A 17,373-nucleotide genomic window follows, 5' to 3' on the forward strand; every position below is an offset into this window, starting at 1 on the left:
CCAGCTAACCTTTTCTGACCATGTGGCCTCTGTTGCCTGGTCGTGCTGCTTCGCACTATTCAATATACAACAATTAGACTCTATCTAACCCAACACACCACTCAGTACAGATCATCGTTATCTCACACCTTGACAACTGCATACTTGACTATTTGTATATTGTGTGGTACAGTCGTGTGGTCTAGTTAGCTGTGGTGGGTATACTGTGATGTAGTCTATTTAGCCGTAGTGGGTATACTGTGATCAACTTCAAATATTAATACGTATCCTTGCCTATTTTAAGTGGGGATACTGACCTGGAGTGCGTTTCCCAAAAGCATCGTTGCTAACTACGGTAGCAACTAACATGGTTGCAACTATGTAAGTACGACACAACTGTTCCCCAAAACGATAGTGTGAACTATAGTGGTGGAACTTACATAGTACGATGCATCGTGACACTGCGTCAGTGTTTCCCAAAACCATAGTAGCAACTAACGTTTGCAACCACTATCGTAAAGTTGTGTAGTTACAACTACACCTCTCGACCTGTAGTAAGTAGTAAGAACCATAGTAGACGACGTAACCAACCCTGATGACGGAACACGCAGTGGACAGATGGATGAGAGGTAGCCATTAAACGATCCCATAACATTGCTGTGGGATACCATACCATAGCATTGCTGGAAGCTACAATTGCACATTACTGGACAACGTTATGTGGTACAGTGGAAAGTGAAGTGTTGTGGAGTTAGCCTACAACAGAGCGGCCTGTGGTGAAGTGCTATGATGACCGCAATCATCTGTGTTGTTATTATTCGTGAATTTACATGTAGCCTAATGCTAATGTGTCAGCACAGATTCTTTCGAACACCTGTTAAGTTATCTGGTGATAAAGCTTTTGAATGCCAACGGTATTGTTATGTGAGGCTAGCATTGGAATTGTTATAAAAGGATAACGTTACATTGTAGTCGTATGTTAAGTGTGTTTGGATGAAGCATCTGCTAATCATACACATAGCTAACGGTATATGGACTCTACAGCCCATTATGATGTGGTGAAGTGACTGTGCTGTGGCAGAGACTGTAGCGTGTGTGCTTTACATGAGAGAGGTCAGGGGTTCAAGACTGAGTCGATGGGTGTGAGGTGAGTAGCCTATGCCTGTGGAGTGGGGTTTGTGTTGTATCTTGTCTGATCACAAGCTATGTTTAGCGGGTGTATAAGTTAGACTACTCTCAGTTATTATATGATCTTGATATTTGAACACGTAGCTGAATTATGTTGGTACAATGACATTGGAGAATGCTGCTGTTGAGTAGCCTCTTGCTTGGAGAACTTTAAGACCTCTGGGACTTAAGTGAGCATGCAGAGTGCTGTGGTCAGTGTCAAAATGTGACATGATTTAACTTGTCCTTCATGGCCCAGGTATGGGTAGGCCTGTCATGGGAGGCGGAAAAATGGTAAGTTGCCTTTGCTTTGTGACCTTTCAATCTGTGTATGTATTTTGATGTCATGGCTCATAGGGAACGTGTGTGTGTGTGTGTGTGTGTGTGTGTGTGTGGGAGGGATCATGGGGAGAAAGTGATGGTGGGAAAGTTAAGTACATGTCACCCCCACCAAACTAAAAGAAATGTAAAAAACATAAACAAAAGGGGAAAAAACAGGGAATGTGGCAGGGAATTGTGGGGTGTGGGTGTTTAGGGGCCAAACATATGTGCAACTAATTCCCAGTGTGCTTCCAGGCCAGCAGGAAGGTGTGCAGCAGCCACTGGAATGACCTCTTCCACCTCCTCCACTAACAGCTCCTCATCAGCCGGCAGTGGGATGTGATCCTGAAGGGCCATGTTGCAGAAGCGCCGCCACCAAAACTACACTGCACGCCTTTGCAGGATGGAGCTTCAGGCCACCAGCGGATTTGCTCACACACCTTTCCACATGCCCAGGGCCCTCTCCACAACAACGCGGGTCCGGCTATGGGCGTTGTTGTACCGCGTCTCTGCCTCGCTGTTAGATGGAGCAGTTGACATGCTTGTATTATCATAGGGGGTTGATGGAATAAAGTAGGTCTTGAAATGTCAGTGCACTCAGGGAATATAGACATGCATTTGAACAGTATAGACTTTGCTACTATCTCAGCAGCAGAAGGCAACAACATGAGCAGCACCTACAGTAACAGTGTGTGTGTGTGTGTGTGTATGTTGGTACAGCTGGCGCAGATCCTTTTTTGAGCATTAAAAAATTTGTGCTATGTGAACTGTCATTTTGTCGTTGTGATTCAACACACAACTTCATAACTAGAATGGATGAAAAGTAATGGTAAAAAAACTCTATCTGTGCATTTAAAATATCATGAAATACTTGTGTGTGGTAACAGTATTCAATTTTCAGTGTCACAGTGAAAACACATAACAAGGGCAACATTGGAAAAATGCTGCATAAAGGCATGAAAAACTTCCAGTGAAATGAAGGGCAATCATAAAGTAAAGTATTCATTTATATAGCGCATTTAGAACAGAGTGAAACCCAAAGCACTTACATAACAACATGTTCAACATTGTTCATATTACATATCCATATTTATTCTGCTCTTACTGTAAGGTAACTGCTAAGATACTGCACATATTTATATTTCATTTATATTACTCTAAACCACCTTCTGCAAACCAACTGTATACTACTGTCTGCACTATATTTCTTGTCCTGTCTATGCACCACCTGTCTATACTTTATATATCACATTGCACTTTTCTGCCTTTTTGGCACTTCTGGTTAGATGCAAACTGTATTTGGTTGTATTTGTACTTGTGCTCTGCACAATGACAATAAAGTTGAATCTAATCTTACCATGCCAATTTTCATAAAATATAGAACATATACATCTATCCTAAGCCTAGGCTAGTAAGCATTGGTCTCCAATCAGTAGTTAAAACTAGGACTACAGGTTCTAAACGATCATAGGAATATTTAGTGATTAAACCTATCCAAGATTCCAACATCATTGTTAATTGACCATTATCCAGGCTCGAACCTACGACTACAAGATCCGAAGTGCAGAGGTCTATCCTCTCACGCCACCTGTTCACGCTACAACAAATAAAAATATTGGCCAGTGTTTAGCCTTTATGTAGGCTATTCGGTGTGTTTCATTAAATGTGTAACTTATTTGTTCACATTTGCTCGGTTGGCGATTTATGCTTCACTGATTAGGCTAATTAGTAGGCTACGTTCAATAGACGTTATTATTAAAATTATCATTATGCCTATTATTATTATTAATAGCCTAATATATATATAGGCTATATTTAAAAAGCATACAAAGCCTAGGGCCTATTGGAATTACTGCCTATTTTTGTAATAAGTATTATCATCATTATTATTATTATTATTAATGATATTATAACTGCTGGGCCAAGGAAACGTCATGCAATGTCAAATTTCATTACTTTTACGTGACTTCATACGTTCGGCTCTAACCGACAGAGCCCGACATTCTCCGAACACATCTGCAACCATTGTAGTCTGAACTATGTTGGTTGAAACCAACATGGTTCAAACTAACAAAGTACTATGTAAGTACGACGGCTTTGGGGAACAGTCGTAACTTACATGTTAGTTAGTTGAACGATGCATCGTACCACGTTAGTAAAAAGCTAACCTCCGTAGTTGTACGGGAAACGCACCCCTGGTGATGCTGTTTAAGTGGGTATACTGCGTAGTCCTGTATATCACGTAGACTACACCACTGGTGTGGTATTATGTAAGGGATAATGGATGATACAGTGTTCGACTTACAGAAATTAACGCGCAGCGGACAAGTGTGATACAGCCAAACAAAATGGATCTACTTCATAGGTGCGCAAATAACATATGATAATGCATGTTCTAAAGAACGCAGGACAATGGGAAATTCAACCAAGCAGTGGAATAATGTATATTGATACTAAAGGCTGTGTTGACTTGTTTTGTCTATCTTTTTGTTACACAGATCACAGATACACAGACTTCTATCTCCAGCACCCAGCTGTGTGTCTGCACTGCAAAAACTGCTTATCTAACAAAATCTCACCAAGTGTTATTAATCTTATATCAAGATAAAAAAAACTAGTTGGTATTGTTTTCAGTATAAAGAGACTTACCTAGCGCTTCCTTGTGAAAACATTTGACTTAATTTAAAAAAAGTTTGACTTATTTTAAGACATCTCATCCTGAAAACAAGCAAATTTGGCTGCCAGTGCGTTAAGCAAATGTGTCCTAAAAACAAGCAAATTTGGCTGCCAGTGCGTTAAGCAAATTTGTCTTGATAAGACTCCTTAAAATAAGTCAAAATCTTCTTAAATTAAGTCAAAATGTTCTTTTGAGAGGGCGCTAGGTAAGTCTTTTCATACTAAAAACAATACCAAATAGATTTTTTAATCTTAATATAAGATTAATAATACTTGGTTAGATTTCATTTTTTGCAGTGTGTGTAGAATGATGGTAATCCCCCGACAGCGGACCAACAGAACAGTCAACAGTTTTGCTGATTGCTTACATGCTTTTAGCAGAATTTGGCTCATTGTGTCAAATTTCTTCACATTAACAAAGTAAGACACAACACTTGGAGACAAACAGCTCACAGCTGTCACATTGAAACCCTGCCATCAAAATGTAACAATCCTTTCTAAAAATGTTTTCCTTGCAACAAAATGATACGCACATGCACCATTTCAATTACTCTTTCAAGTCAAGAACAATACACTGATGTGCTTTATATAAAACACTGCGATCTGTACTACTATTGTAATTTTCTAAGACGGTCTTTTTGTGAAACTCAAAAATAAAAATGGCCCATTAATCAGAAATGGTCCAGTAATCAGCTTAAAATGTATATATTTATTTATCCTTTATTTTACCAGGTGATGTCCCATTGAGATATTCAAATCTCTTTTACAAGGGAGCCCTGGGGCAACAAATACACAAGTTACACAGAAACATTGATGACAAGACAGACTAATGAGGACAGAATAACATAGAAGAAAGACATGAGGACTAGACAGACCAACAAAAAAAAACAGCGACACAAGCCAGTGACACAACAAGCAAAACAGATTTACAGTACATGTAAAAACAATTTAACAAATACACATTATACCCCCCCCCCCCCCTCTGCCCGGACACGCCCACAGTGAATCTATAAAACATCTGTTCTGGCGTGGAATCACTGATTGGTTAGTTTAGTCCAGTTATACGTACAGTACAGCCACAAACAGGACATCTTGTCCCTGATGTCCCTCTCATAAAGGTTTTGCGATGTTACACAGTAAATAATAATCCGAAAATACTTGCCTTTTTGCTAATTAGCACACAAAATACCATAGGTATACTACTTCTACCGCCTCACCGGACGTTTTACCCACTTCTTTCTTTACAGTAGCACCCTGCGGAAAAACTGGGGTTAAAGCTCCACTGGAGCTAAAAAGACAAATACAGCAAGACGGGGGCTTACCTGAGGGAGGCAGACTAACTGGAGGTGTTTTCTAGGGTCCACACCATCACACATGCATACACACTGCAAGCAACACTCTGAATGACACGCCCAAATGTGCAGCTACAGGATTCCACCACCAGGTGTCCTGCCTCCCTCAATGAGAGACCCCACGTCTGCTAAACAAACAAATAAAATGAGAGCACCACAAGGGAGTACAGACAAAGTAAGCAGACTCTACAGTACTTTATACAGGCAGTACACAAAGACAGAAAGAAAAAGCATAGACTCTCACAAATTACTCCCAGCACCAAGCACTATACCTAGTTGTGTATAGACAAACTAAAGAATAAGCCACTTATTCCCTGCAAAACGAAATAAAGCACAAAGCCAGCAACATGCAGGCAGACTTTAAACACTGCAAGGCCAAGCCAAACCAAAACACAGACAGTGTACAAACAGGCAGACATAGGCATTCTACTTCCGCTGCCTCACCGGAAGTTTTACACACTTTCCTCTTTACAGTAGCACCCCGTGGGAAAAGTGGGGTTAAAGCTCAGCAAGACCTGAGGGAGACAGACTAACACCTAATCAAAATCAAAAGGTGTACAAACAGGCAGACGTAGACACTAAGACAATGCCCACAAAAAGGAACAAGCAGATGTGAACCATGCTCAAATAAGAGTGGCATGCAATTAAACCAAAATAAACAAGACAGCAGCACTACACATACAGTAGGCCTACTCGGCAACCAACATAGAGAGAAAGGGTCGCACTACCTGGAAAGAGCAGAAAACAGACAATGTACGTCAAGTGTACAGCCCAGCAAGGTTATCAGTTCAGTTAAGCGAGGATCATACATACCTCCATTTATAATTAAATATTGGACAAGGCACCGGATAGAAGATGCACACAACACCACGTTCAGCTGTAGAGTGAATAGCGGACTGCTGGCTACAACACGGGCAGGCATCAGATGAACACAGAGCTGATGACTAACTGCGGTACCATAGAGAGGGTTAAACAGCCAAACAGTGGGCGTGAACTCAGATATGTAAACATTTGCCACACAGCCCTAGTTAGCGGGAGCAGGCCAGTGGGAGAAACAAGAGGAAAAAACAGAAAACTAAAATGAATGTTATTAACAATATATTGTAATTGCAGGGGCATGGGGCGGGTGGGGGGGGCGCCTATCTATTGTAGCATTCTTTTCACGTGTCATCACGTCAGTGTCAACACGGGAGTCGTAGGAGATTTTCGTGTTGTTGTTTCTTTGCTAGACTTTTGGTCGTGGAACGTCGCAGGCAATAATTGCAGGTCGTTGAATATGACATTGCAAGATTCAATTCAATTTCAATTTATTGTGCTTATATAGCGCCAAAACATTACACATGTATCATGGCGCTTTACAGAATGTAGGCAATCAGAGAAAAAGAAAAGAGGGAGAAAAGAAAAGGAAGAAAGAAAGAAGGAAGGCCCATGGGTAACAGGGGCGAGGAAAAACTCCCTAGAATAGGAGATACATATAGGAAGAAACCTCGAGCAGATCCACGACTCAAGGGCCTGACCCATCTGCCTAGGGTCAATACGGATAGTAAGGTCTATAAACAATGACAAATGCAAATGCAATGACAGTCAGGTGTGGAGAGAAGGACATGGTGTTTAAAACACCTGAGGTGAAGGTTACAGAAGGTGGAATGATTACGTGTCCGGTATGATAAGCATAATCATGATTTAGTGAGAGAAAGTGCAATAGTCCGGCGTCGGAATTGTCCAGGAAAGAAAATTGTGATGGGGCCAGTGGTGGGTCAGCAGACAGGCCAGAATCCAGGCAGAGTTGTCATAGGCAGGTGATGGGGCTGTACGGGCCAGGAATCCAGGTAGGGGGACAGTAACACAGCAGTCAAGGATGGGACTTCAGGTGGGATGGGTAAGAGGAGGGCCAGGCACGCGGATGGTTGATGACTGGTGATGATATACTTCACAAGTGAGGTACAGTAAGGGAGAAGAAAGAGAAATGTAGAATGGGTTAGTATTACTTGAAATCAATTTGGTTAATGTCAAGAAGTGATCAGTAGTGCTATATATTGTTACAGTAAATCATAATGAGAATAGGCAAGAGATGGAGAGTTGAGAGAAAGAGGGTAGGAGAGAGAGGAGAGGGGAGGGGGTTGTACGGCATGGCACATGCGGAGTCCATGACAGCACTATGCTATAGCAGCATAACTAAGGCATGGTGAGGGGTAGTCAACACCAGCGCAGGTATGGTCAGTGACCACCATCTCACGCGCGACTGGGGTGCCAGTCACACGAGGACTCAGCAGGGTGGTCCATTCCAAAATCCCCGAGATGGTTGAAGTTCCACACCGCACCATACCTAACTATGGGAGGCAGTAAAGAGGTATGTTTTAAGTCTAGACTTAAAAATAGGGAGGGTGTCTGATAATCGAATTGAGGAGGGTAGATTATTCCAGAGGAGGGGTGCGCGATAGCTAAAAGCTCTGCCACCTACTGTCGTTTTTGAGATTCTTGGAATTACAAGAAGGCCAGTATTCTGTGATCGTAATGGTCTGGGTGGGTTATATGAGACTACGAGATTTTTAATATATTCTGGTGCCTGGCCATTAATGGCTTTGTGCGTTAGAAGTAATACTTTGAAGTCAATGCGACTTTTAACAGGCAGCCAATGTAGAGATGCCAGTATAGGGGAAATATGTTCATATTTTTTAGTTCTAGTGAGTGTGCGAGCAGCTGCATTTTGTATAAGCTGTAAGCTCTTTAGGCAGGTGTTGTTGCAGCCAGCATACAAAGCGTTGCAATAATCAATCCTTGATGTTACAAAAGCATGGATTAATTTTTCAGCGTCTGGTAATGATAAGGACTTCCTTATCTTTGAAATGTTCCTTAAGTGATAGAATGAAGTTTTGGTAATCTGTTTTATGTGATTGCTTAGTGATAGGTCTTGGTCAATTGTAACTCCTAAATTTCTAACACTTGTGGATAAGGATAATCGAAGATCAAATGTAGCCTGTGATGAGAATAGGATGTCCCTCATCTTTTTAGGACCTACAACCATAACTTCTGTTTTATCGGAGTTCAAAAGCAGGAAATTATTTGTCATCCATGTCTTTATATCTCTTATACATGTGTCAAGTTTGGCTAACGGAGTTAATTCGTCAGGTTTTACGGAAAGGTATAGTTGCGTGTCGTCTGCATAAGAATGAAATTTAATGCCATGTTTCCTAATTTCAGAGCCTAGGGGAAGCATATAGAGAGAAAATAACAGGGCCCCTAGTACTGAGCCTTGAGGCACCCCATATTTTACTATAGTCTCGATAGACGGTTTATTGTGGACTTGTACAAATTGTCTGCGGTTAGAAAGGTATGATCTAAACCAAGCAAGTGCTGAGTCTTTAATGCCTATCAAATGTTCAAGCCTGTGAAGTAGTATGTCATGGTCTATGGTGTCGAAGGCAGCACTGAGGTCCAGGAGGACCAAAATTGATATATGTCCATTATCGGCAGCAATGAGGAGGTCATTAAAAACTTTAACTAAGGCTGATTCAGTACTGTGGTGAGCTCTGAAACCAGACTGATATAATTCTTCGATTTCATTCATATGTAAAAAGGCACTATTTTGTTTGGACACTATTTTTTCTAGTATTTTCGACAGAAAAGGGAGATTAGATATAGGCCTATAGTTGGCCAGTTCGTTAGGGTCAAGGGTAGGTTTTTTGAGGGATGGCTTAATAACAGATAACTTAAACGATTGTGGTACATGCCCTGACAGCAGTGAGTTATTTATGATCTGGAGCAAAGCATTGTCCAAGAAAGGGAGAGCAGATTTCAGAAGATGAGTAGGGATAGGATCTAGTAGACTAGTTGTAGATTTTGATGAGGAAATTGTGGAAGTGAGGTCTAATATGTTGATCGGTGTAAATGAATTTAAAGTTGTTCGTCTCATCTGTGATTCAATTATGTTTTCACTACCGTTCAGCAATGGAGTACGAATATCTGGCGATACTGATTGGTTATTAATCTTATCTCTAATTGTTTCAATTTTGTCATTGAAAAAATTCATGAAGTTGTTACTGTTTAGGCATATAGGGATAGATTCGGTTACTTCAGTGTGGCTCTTCGTCAGGCGGGAAATTGTGGTAAAGAGAAATTTTGTATTATTTTTGTTTTCTTCGATCAGCAAGGAATAGTAGGTTGACTTAGCCTCGTTGAGTGCTTTTTTGTAGGTGATAAGGCTATCTTTCCATGCTTGGCGGAAGACTTCCAATTTAGTGGTACGCCATTTTTGTTCAAGTTTGCGCGCTGCTTGTTTGAGGGTTTTTGTCTGTGTGGTGGACCATGGAGCACGCCTTACTTGTTTCCTTACTCTCTGTTTTAGTGGTGCTACTGAATCAAGGGTTGAGCGTAATGAGTTCATCACATTATCAGTTAACAAGTCGACCTCGGTTGGATTAAGGAAAGGGCCTTCTGATACCACATGGGTCCGGAAGGGGGCAAACGTAAACGAGATTTTTTCTAGAAAGTCTGCATTCGTTTTTTCAGATAGGCCGCGGCTGTAGTATTCAGCTAAATTGGGTACTGCATATTGTAATGTCATTGTAAAAGTAATTAGATGGTGGTCAGTTAAGGTCGGGTGTTGTGGCAGAACTGTTAACTGCTCTATGCTTATGCCGTATGACAAGACTAGATCAATAGTAAGATGCTTCCTCCTTTGGCGTCGTTCCCAACTTTTCATATTCGGCACGACACAGGAAATTTGTCAGCCGCGACAAGATGTTGGCAAAATCAGTCTGAAATTGTGTAGTCTGCACAGGCCATGAGAGTGTTGATAGCAGCATTTCAGTGTGCTGCAGAGACCCAGTCTGAACAGTCCCCCAGTGTCTGTGTGGCGGATCAACCCAGCATCCAACACACTTAGCACCTCCACACTCAGAGATCCTGAGACTCATTGATCTACATGACATTCTCTCTCTCTCACACACACACACACACACAAACACAGACACTATTTCTCTCATACACTCATTGATCCCTCTGCATGTCATTCACACACACACACACACACATGCACGCACACACAAATACACACACAAACACTATTTCTCTCATACCCTCGTTGATCCTTCTGCACAACATTCTCTCACTCACTCACACACACACACACACACACACACTCTATTTCTCCCATACATTCATTGATCCCTCTTCATGACATTCACACACACACACACAACTGGGAACACAGAGAGACAATGACAGCAGAGGGAGCCAGAAATTATCAATATAAATAGTATTTCAATATCATTATTATTTCAATAATATAGTATTTCAATCAATATCACTCCCAGTGTTGGCTGGCCACCAGGGAAAGGGAACATAACACACAGCGGAAAGACTGCCACCATTTGGCCGACACGCCCTCCCGCGTTCCCCAACATCTACGACTGGACAACCCATCACAAGTCCATGAGCCCTGAATAACTGAGGTGACCAGCCCATACTAGAGGGCTCTACATCATCTGCATCTTAAGAGGTGTGTGGCCTTGCTGAGCATCGGTCAACAGTGGCTCCACCATCTCCGTAGGTCGACCCGGCATGCTCCCCGGCACCAAGAAGGAGAGTCCAGCAGGGTGTCCATCCCCCGACCACATCTAGTTGCTGTTGGAGATGTGTGGGGTGGAACAGTAGGGTGTGGGTGGTAGCATCTCCATCTCCTGCCATGTCTAGATGATTGTGGAGGTGGGAACAGTGTGGTGTAACATCTCCATCCCCCTCCATGTCTAGATAATTGTGGAGGTGGGAACAGTGTGGTGTAACATCTCTATCCCCCTCCATGTCCAGATGCTGGTGGAGGAACAGTGGGGTGTGGGCAGCAGTGCAGATACCAGGATGGGGAACAGTTCACCCACAATTCTTCAAAATTCACCTTTTTTCATTATTATTAATGTTAATAATAAAAGAAAATCTTAGAAAATCATAAACGTGCACATCTATTATGCATTTCAAATGCATATGGACTAAAAATGGATGCTTATAATAATGCCTTATGATGTCATATTTTTAGAAAGAGCTGGTGTAAATACATGGGCGGAGATGAAGGAGTTAAAATTCATGACGTGAGTCGTTGATTCATTCAACAGCTCATTCATTGTATTAACACCTCTCTAACTCTGTGTGACTGAAGAAGTCTAGCCAGTTCTCTACAGAGAGAGACTGAGATTCAAGGAAATGGACTCCAGGAATACAAGCCAGTGACACTCCATACAAAACCTACCGTAAGTTGCTTTATTAACTCATTGAATGCCAAGCTGTTTTCGGGAGCTTTGTCCTAGAGTGCCAGCAATCTAGACCATTGTTGATGATTTTTGAACAGCCACAGCATATTCTGTGTAATAGCTATGAACACAAACAATAGCTCGATTAAAAGGTGAGACTTTAAGCTCTCGGTGGGTGCAAACCGTGTATTTCTACACGCCTCTGTTCCTGAGAAATCCCAAGCTAAACAGTGGCTAGTTTTCATCAAAATCGCTGTTTTTTTTTTCTAGAAATGGATATATAACATCTTTCATGAAATATGAAGTGTTGCCTGTTACTTACTTGGGTAAACTTTCCAGGAAGTGATCAGTGAAACCTGGCGAGACTGCCACCTAGTGATAGACCCACGAAAATGGCCTGGTTTTGACCTGATGTGCATGCGTCACTGATTCGACCCAAAGCGGCAACCGAGTTATGATAAAATGTCCAGATAAAATGTCCAGATTGTGCATTTTCGTGAGTTTCACGATCGTCATATATTTCATTTCCATTCATCACAGAGTTCTCAAAATCACATATAAGGTGTATTAGAGTGTCTCGTAATTTAAAAAAAGCTAAAAACGTAATATTACGTTTTTGGCACTCAATGAGTTAAATAAATGTTTGTATCATGTCCAGTGTGAATATATGTGTGTTTACTGAGTGTGTTTTTATCAGTAGAGATTGTACAGTGTATAGACAATTTCCACTAGCAGAATTGTGTTTATCTAAAAACAGTCTTGCCATCTTCAGAACCTGCTGAACTGGTCTGGGCTGTTGGCAAAGAGAGTGCCCAGAGATCTGAGAAAGGGTCAATAGAAAATTATAAAAGTCATGTAAATATTAGATCACTGCTATAGACCACTCAGTCGGTGACATCTTTGAGATTAGAGTCATGTATGCAGCAAATTGTAATGCTTGACAGGAATGCAGGCATCACCAACTTTTGAAACATGAAGTTTCAGTGCTGGCAAATCATGTGACGAAATCAAAATGTCAAGAGTCCTCCTCTGTCATGTTGTTTTTGTTTTGACACTGAGGCTGCACCTTAAACTCCTGTGCCAGAACAAGTCCAGTCAGTCTAGTGCCTGAGCTTCAAGGAAATGGATTAGAGAGTGATTATATAATTAATTAATTAATTAATTATATATATATAAATATATATATGTTCCTGAGAAATCGCAAGCTAAACAGTGGCTAGTTTTCATCAAAATCGCTGTTTTTTTTTTCTAGAAATGGAGATATAATGTCTTTCGTGAAATATGAAGTGTTGCCGGTAAAGTTTCCGGGAAGTGACCTAGCGAGACTGCCACCTAGTGATAGACCCACGAAAATGGCCTGGTTTTGAGCTGACGTGCATGCGTCAATGATTCGACCCAAAGCGGCAACCGAGTTATGATTAATGTCCAGATAGTGCGTTTTCATGAGTTTTCGATAGTCATATTTCATTTCCATTCATCACAGAGTTCCCAAAATCACATATAAGGTGTGTTAGAGTGTCTAGTTTCGTAATTTAAAAAAAAGCTAAATGTTCTGTGTTGTGCATGCATTACTTGAAAAGAACTAGCTCCAGTTATGTATGAACAGTGAAGGTAATGAACTCTTAAAAATGTGAAAAACGTGAACTTGAAGTGAAAATTGAACAATATGAACTATGAAACTTGAAGCTACATCTATCATGTGTGAACATGCTTAACAAAATAAGGTAACAAAACATGGGAACTAAACGTGCATTACGAATATAATCAGTGGGAGCCCTGTGCTTGTTTCCCTGCAACAAGAAGGTTCCATCTGGGGGTGATGGAAGACAGCCCTCAGTGTGTTTGAAATGTCCAGTCGATAGCGCAATTTGGTCTTAGTTGCAGTCATTACCGAAAACCTGGCCTCGCATAGATATGTGGTGGGAAATGGTAGCAACGTTTTCAGCGCTTTTACGGCTATATCGGAATATTCTGCTTTGGTTTTCATCCAAAAACCCGCCAGAGAGGTTTCCTCATAGCCTACACACTAGACCACCGTCATTTGCAATTTCGATCAACTGCTCTTCCTCCTGTGCTGACAAGTTAGGATTATTCGGGATATTGACAAATGGGTTGCGGACCCACTCATTGGTTTGCCATGGATCTTTGGAGGATGGGAAGTAATGCTCAAACTCATTTGAAAGCGCAACAAGGTGATCGTGCACCAGCTGCGAGAGAAAGGGCCCTGCCTCAGTCTCTCCCAAAACCCCCACTACTGTTTGGAACATATCAAATACACCATCGATCCACTCGTCGTAGCCACAAATATGGCTTTAAATGCAGCGACTTTATCTGCCAGTTTAAAGACAGTCGTCATTCTCCCCTGCAGTAACAGGTTGAGGTCATTAAGCAACCCGAATGTAAGCGAGTTTTGACACCCAGCCCTCATCATTAAAATATGCAGCTAACGGTGCAGCGGCTCTCACAACTCAAACACTCTGGCCAGTGACCTGCAACCAACCAACTTGGATAGCGTACCACGGTGACCCATTCACCCTCTCTAACAACTGTGCCTCAATATCCTCTGACATATCATCAATTCGCCTATGGACAGTGCTTGCAGAAAGCGGTACCTGAGCTATTTTTTTAGCTGCAGCCTCCCCAAGGAGTTCATTGCACATGCCTTTACCAGCAGGCAGAATTATCTCTTCCTCAATAGTAAAGGGCTTCTTAGATTTAGCAATCCGACTAGCCACTATGAGGCTTTTAGCGCAGCCACGTCCACCGATGTGGTTGCTTTATGCACTAGTTTTGGAGTGGGTAAGACTGTTTTTAGTGGCAGGCTAGCACATACCGTTGACTTGCGCTAGCCTAGCACCTGCGAACTCTGCAATTAGAAGGACTGGATGAAACGTGTTGAAAACGGTCTCCACTGATAAATATCACACTTGCTTACTTGGAAATGAGGTCCTATGCCCAAAATCCTGAACCACCCCTTTAATGTGACGTGCAACAGGGGCATGTAGAGTGATAGGCGTAGGCCTTATTATGCGTGGGCCTTCAGATGCAGCAAGTGTGTGATTTCCAAAACCATGGCGGGAGAACCGACTGCACTTTGGTTAGCTTGCATTTGCTTTGCTGTTGCTTAGAATGTAAGGGAAATTGAATTTGGAAGGGAAATTGAAGAGAAGAGTTGCCCCCTGCGTTGGCCGTGATTCCCCTTTGAAAATCAAAGGTTCACAGGCTACTGTGGCCTTGGTCAGTGGCGCCGCCAGCCGTAATCCTGTAGCCTACGCACTGTACATACAATTTATACATGAAATCATTCAATATTACAACAATAAAAATAGCTTGTGTACTGTCTTAATTGAAACATGCTTCATGCACAAATGATAGCCTAGGGCAAAGAGAATGGACATCTCAACATAAGGATACATTAGAAGATGATGATTGGTGTAGGCTAAACTTTGTCACACGACGTGATAAGCAGTTCTGGCGCTTAAAAACGCAAAGTTCCATTCAGTCATAAATCATCCAAACGTAGGCCTAGTGCTCGTCATGAAAAGAAAACAGCAGCTTAATATTTTTCAGGTGTTTAACAGTAGGCCTAGGCGCACTGTATCAGTTATGCCGTAGGCAGTGAGATTATTAGGCATTGCATCCTGTCACTCTGTTTGGAACATCGCAGTTCGGGTTGATAAGATTCAGTTAATGCGAGTATGGGTCGTCTCAAAGTTTGGGACAACCAAACAGCAGAGTAGGCAAAGCAAATCCTACTTGTTAGGTTACCAATAGCTGTCTTTTCTCTAGGCCTAGGCATATCGGAAATCGCAACATAAGCTCATTGGTTTCTTTTTTCTTTTCTTTCTTGTTCGCGTGTTGGGTAGTGAACCGATAATGCATTTTAAATCAATGTACATCAGAGCCGATATGGCCAGATCTGTAAAGGTATTTCTGTCCCACCCAAATTTGCTGAACTACTTGCGAAGTAGCCTATTCATCACAGACATCACATGTATCACACGAAATTGGTTTCAGCTTTTAAACGATGTTGGTGGTTAGTTGTTGTGGTAAACAGTTCGCGAGAAAAGTAGCCTAACTTTAATTTAGCCTAATCATATTTTCTGCGCCCGTCTCCCTACCCATTCATCTTGGCTTCGCGAACTTTCCCGCAACACATGACAAACCATATATCAGAATAAACAACAGACCTTACCGAACGCAAAGGTGTAATTAAAGTTTAACGGTTTAATTAAAGTTTAAAGCACTCCCCTGTGCAGTTAGCCATTCCAGAGTAATCCAGTTTTAAATTTGCAGCAATGTATATATATGCATGTCTCCAACTTTGGGGTTCACAATGTGTTTAAATTGTTCAATAGGCCTACATGATTTTATAACAGGCCAAATACAAAATAAATTTTACAAATATCGCCTAGATAGCCTATCTGTAAACCTTACAATCAGAGGATATACATATAGGGCAGACCGACGCTCATGAGTTCATGCTTTGTTTTATCGCTGGATTTTAGGATAGCCTACTATGGCAACCGATTGCATTCCGAGCTACAGTAAACTCTAGCAGGCATTAAATGACTGGAGGGTCGGGTGGGTGCGGATGTTAAAAAACCTTAACCGCACAACACTCGATCCACATATATCCAGGCAGGTGTGCATGCTGTGAGGATGTCATTATGTGCGCCTATCGCATGGTTTAGACTCGATGATTTCGGTATGTGGAGATTTTTCCGGTCGCAATTGGTCTGCACATTTTTAGAAGTGGTGGGGACAAAATTGAAATTATAAATAGTAGTGGGGACATATCCCCCCCCCGTCCCCCACCCCCCCGTAATCTACGCGTATGGTTCCATGAGCTTCGGCGCATTGGTGCCTATCAGTAATTCCACCTATGCTTCAAGACTGGGAACTTTAATGCCTTCGAGGTATTTCCATCCCTCTAAGTCCTGTTGAGTAAGAATGTTATTTCTGCTCACAGGCATGGTTCTCTGAGTATAGACTTCAGGTAAGTCCAGAAAGTTAATTTAGTTGACATCTTAGAGTGAAATCTATGTACATTTTGGATAACTACATAAATATATCTAAACACCCCCAATTATCCCCACTTTGGATCGTAAATTCTAAAACAACAATGTTTTTTAACACTTCAAAATAACATTTGCTAAATTAACCTTACATTTAGCCATAGGTGTGTAGATTTGAACAAAATCTGGTTTGGTTCTTAATGGGAGCATTTACTGCCTGAAATATCCGATTTTGTTTACCACGCTCGGAGTTATAGTGCTGGCCTGATGGGTCGTCTATTTACACCGTTAAAGTTTGCACAGAAATGTACGATTTTTCCCACCCTCATCGACCTTGTCATAAAACTTGAACGGCACATGAACGGTTAGACCGAGAATTCTCGTCATGAAATTAAAATTCCACTGGAGCTCCAAGCGAATGTATACACGCAGCCTTACAACACTGTTTACAGCTCTTCGAGTCATGGTAAAATTTTTGGTACATTAGATCAGTGTTTCTCAAAGTGTGGTCCGGGGACCACTGGTGGTCCGCAAGCTATCCTAAGTGGTCCGCGAGCAGACGTGGTAAAATATAATATAGATGAGTTGTTTGCAATATTGAACCAACTTGTATGTGGC

General features: G+C 41.6%; 1 long non-coding RNA gene across 1 annotated transcript; it reads left to right on the forward strand.

The window, feature by feature from the left end:
* Positions 1 to 926: 926 nt before the first annotated feature.
* LOC143127417 (uncharacterized) lies at positions 927 to 1,967 on the forward strand. The gene is made up of 3 exons (XR_012987630.1): positions 927 to 1,126; positions 1,406 to 1,440; positions 1,723 to 1,967. It is a non-coding gene; the product is annotated as an uncharacterized LOC143127417 (long non-coding RNA).
* The last annotated feature ends 15,406 nt before the right edge of the window (positions 1,968 to 17,373 follow it).

Source organism: Alosa pseudoharengus, unplaced genomic scaffold, assembly GCF_046254945.1.
Source record: "Alosa pseudoharengus isolate Yale_2024_CS ecotype anadromous, Long Island Sound unplaced genomic scaffold, YU_APseudo_1.1 YU_APseudo_1.1_scf_1, whole genome shotgun sequence".
Lineage (NCBI taxonomy): Eukaryota > Metazoa > Chordata > Actinopteri > Clupeiformes > Clupeidae > Alosa > Alosa pseudoharengus.